This window comes from Lissotriton helveticus, chromosome 4_1 (genome assembly GCF_964261635.1).
Source record: "Lissotriton helveticus chromosome 4_1, aLisHel1.1, whole genome shotgun sequence".
Classification (NCBI taxonomy): domain Eukaryota; kingdom Metazoa; phylum Chordata; class Amphibia; order Caudata; family Salamandridae; genus Lissotriton; species Lissotriton helveticus.
Window position 1 is genome coordinate 27,156,690 of NC_136063.1, and position 4,207 is coordinate 27,160,896.

Sequence of the window (4,207 nt, forward strand, 5' to 3'; positions counted from 1 at the left end):
CCAATCCTTCTTAGAATAACATTCAAATACCTCTACAGCAAGCACTTCTCCTCCCCCGAAAACCCCTACTAGCTAATTTAGGGAAGGAGGGGCAGAGACAGCATCAAACAGGCGGTGAATGCATTAAAATTGATGTTGCAGCAGTATGCCAAGTAAATATTTGTCTAATAAAGCGCTTTAACATACTACTTTGCTGGAGCGTTGCATTTATATATATAATCTGGCAACTAGCACAAACCAAAACTTTACCACACAACCGGATAAATATAGCCCAATTGTGCGTGATCTAACGCACTCTAGCAACACTGATGCCACAGCCACTCCCTCATTGCTGGTATACACCCACACCCCACCCATCCAGCACAGGCGTCACAGGACACGTGACCCTACTAATATAAAAAAACAGGCGCACATGCTCTATGCCATTTTAAAGTTTAGAGTGCGTGGTCTCGCCTCTCACTGAGTTAGTAGCACTGCAAGCACTGAGCGTGTGTACAACCTGCAATGATGATAGGTGCACTAGTATGTTCTCCGCCATGGCCATATCAAGACTAAGGGTGGGCGTAGTTCGCAAAGTAGTGCTACGCGAAGCTACCCGAAGTGCACTTCGCACTACGCGAACTTCACGTAGCACTACGCAAGCTGCGTAGTAGCATGTTCGCACTGTGCAAGATGCGTTTTCAATGATTGCACAGTGCGGACAAGCATCCGGCACTGTGCAATCACTGAAAATGGCATCTTGCACAGTGCGAGCGGGGGTTTTCTGCTGCTCGAGTAGCTTTTTACTCGAGCGGCAGCTTTCTCAATGTGAACTGGTAGTTTCTCATCACGAGTGGTCGCGAGTATGCGCAACCACTCGCAATGAGAAACCTGACATCCCCATGTTGAGAATCTCGCTGGGATGTCATTTTGCTTGCTCGCGGTCGCGAACATGACGTTAAGGACCGCGAACAAGCAAAAAATGACCGCTGCACTACGCTACGCTGCACTTCGCGTGTTCGCACTGTGCTACGTGCAGCTTGCGTAGTGCGAAGTTGCTCAAACTTTGCAAACTACGCGAGCGTAGCGTAGTGCTTCGCCCAGGGTTAATCAAGACTCAGTACCAAATGTGAGACCTATTACCTTGTATAATGGAGCTGCATGATGTGGAAGGTGCCGTGACTGTGAAAAGGTGAGCAGTGAGGCCTTGGTGCGCAGCGTCGGGCAGATAACTCTGGGCGGTGGGAGTGGATGGGGTACAGCACCCTGAATGCAGGAAGACGGCAGAGCGATTTAGGCATCCCACTCCTATATACTCTGCCACAGAGTCGGATTGGTAACACGAGCACTGGTGCAATGCCAGAGGGGCCAGTGCTGGGCTGCTTTTTGGAACAGTCTGGGGGCAGATTTGGGCGCTGTCGCTGTTATTTGGATACAGTCAGCGGCCCAGTGCATGTCTAAATGGCCTTTCTGGAGGCAGATGGGCGTCATTACCTCACGTTTAACAACAGGCAGAAGTATCACATTCTTTCTCTTGCATGGTGCCTATTAATGTATGCATACCTAGCAGGGCAGGGGGCCTGAGCAGAAGTGGCCTCACTTGTTTTTAAGTCACCAGTGTAAACAAATCCGTGCATTTTTTGTATCTTCCCAACCCCCCTTTTTTATTAAATTTTTGCCAAAGCAGTGTTTTGAGCAAAGACAATATGCAAAGGTGGGCCAATTTTTTTTTGCGTTCCTAGGCCGATTTTGAAGCCTAATCCAACCCTGCTCTTGCATTACTAATTCTATACTATCTTTCAGATGGGGAGATTGAGAGTACCACTACGTCGTGGCACGTGGTTGGAGACAGAGCGGTGGCATAAAGGTAAGCTGTTATGGTTTTGTACACAGTGTGGGTACTCAGTGTCCCTCCACATCTCTTCCTTTCTCTCCGTCACACTCTTTCTATGTCCCTCTTCCTCTTACACTGTTTATCTCTTTCTCTCTCTCTCTCTTTCTCTCTCTCTGTTTCTCTGTTCCTCTTACTTACACTGTTTGTCTCTCTCACTCTTTTTCTCTCTCTCTTTGTCTTTCTCACTCTTTCTCTCTGTCTTCTCACTTTCTTTCTTTTTCTCTCTCTCATTATCTCACTCTCACTGTTTGTCTCTGTCTTCTTCTCACTCTTTCTTTCTTTCTCTCTCTCTTCCTCTCTCCTTTGATGGACGCATGACACACAATCTTATCTTGCTTTTTATCTAATGGGCTGTGAATCATGAATCAACGGTCACCCCGTCCCCCAAACACCACCAAAGCTGAACGCTCAAAAAATCTGTGATGATGCGTGGCTATCCTGAACGCACAAGAAAGTTGATTCGGCATGTGGTGGACTCTCTTACACACACGCCGGTGGCATAAGGTGAGCGGAGAGACTTCTTACCACAGTTGCGGGCAGTCACCTCTGCGCAGTAGGAGTGGATAGTGTGCAGCAGTCTGGGTGCACAAGAGCGCACAGACACTTCCGAGCAGTGTGAGTGGATGGGGTGCACCAGCCTCATTGAGCATTAGCTAAACAGAGAATTACTTGTGTGCAGTTGTATGTACTCTGCAATTACTAATTCTATACTACCTTTTAGATCACTAAACTTGAGGGTTGTACTATCTCCCAGCACGTGGTTGGAAACACACCAGTGGCACAAAGGTGAGCTGCGAAGATTTTCTCCAGTGTCAACTCTCCATTTCTTCCTTTGTCTCTCTCACACTTTCTCTGTCTCTTACTCTCTCATTCTTTCTTTCTCTCTTCCTCTCTCCCACTCTTTCTCTCTCTCTACCTCTCTCTCACACTGTCTCTATTTCTATCTACCTTGTATATTACTCTTTCTCTCTTTTTCTCTCACTCTTTCTCCTCCTCTCTCTCAATCTTTCTCTCCTTGTCTGTCTTCCTCTCTCTCACTCTTTCTCTCTTCCTCACTCTAACTCTTTCTCTCTCTCTCTCATACTGTTTCTCTCTTCCTTGAAACAGAAAATTACGCGTCTGCAGTTCAATGTACTCTTCAATAACTAAATCTATACTATCTTTCAGATAACTAAACTTGCCGGTGCAGTATGTCCCAGCACGTGGTTGGAGACACACTGGTGACAAAAAGGTGAGCTGCGAAGATTTTCTCCAGTTTCAACACTCCCTCTGCATCTCTTCCTTTCTCTCTCTCACGGTTTCTCTCTTTCCCTGTCTCTTCCTCTCTCTCATTCTTTTTTTCTCTCACTTCCTCACTTCCTCTCTCTCTCTCTCTCTCTCTCTTCCTCGCTCTCACACTGTTTGTCTCTCTTTTCCTCTCTCTTACACTGTTTCTTTTTCTCTTCCTTGTATTTCACTCTTTCTTTCTTTATCTTTTTCTCCTCCACTCTCTCATGCTTTCTCTTTCTCTCTTCCTATCTCTCACTCTTTCTCCCTCTCTCTTCCTCTCTCTCACACTGTTTCACTCTTTCTCTCTTCCTCTCTCTCACTATTTCTCTCTCTTTTCATCTCTTTCTCTCTCTCTCTCTCTCTTTCTCTCTCTTTCTCTCTTCTCTCTCACACTATTTCTATATTTCTCTCTTCCTTGTATCTTTCTCTTTCTCTATCTCACTCTTTCTCTCTTTCTCTGTCTTCCTCTCTAACTTCCTCTTTCTTACTGTCGTCCTCACTCTCTTTCTCTTCTGCTCTCTCTCTCACACTGTTTCTCTCCTTCTATCTTCCTTGTATTTCACGCTTCCTCTCTTTCTCTCTCCTTTGCTGGACTCGTAACGCACCATCTTATTTTTCTTTTTCTCTTGCAGGCTGTAATTCACAAATTGTCGAGGGATGAAATCCATGGCTGTACATAGTTTTATTTGTTGTTGTTTTCTTTTAATAAAATAATTTACACACATACTTTTATTTGTTTTTGTTTTATTTTAATAAAATGTTTTATATGTAAATCTCTACATGACTAAGATTCTTATTTGTCTAACCACACAAGCATCTTTTTTATTAAAACTGCAGCACCAGCCAATTTGTAAGGCTCCACATTTAAAAACGTTCCTGTCACATTTGTTTGGGGGGTGAGCAGGGATGGTGGACAAGGTGCTGCTGCTAGGGGATGTCGGAGTAGTGTTGGGTGTCTGACCTGCATCATTGTTGCCTCTATTGCATATCTTCTCAGAGACCTGCAAGCCGGCGGGCTAGCTCGTAAAAGTGTGGACCTGAGAAGTGGCACCGGAAAGCTGCAAA

General features: G+C 45.3%; 1 long non-coding RNA gene across 1 annotated transcript; it reads left to right on the forward strand.

Moving 5' to 3' along the window:
- Window positions 1-2,641: 2,641 nt before the first annotated feature.
- On the forward strand, window positions 2,642-3,842 carry LOC144826924 (uncharacterized). Its single transcript, XR_013609972.1, has 3 exons — window positions 2,642-2,659; window positions 3,041-3,104; window positions 3,775-3,842. It is a non-coding gene; the product is annotated as an uncharacterized LOC144826924 (long non-coding RNA).
- Window positions 3,843-4,207: the final 365 nt, after the last annotated feature.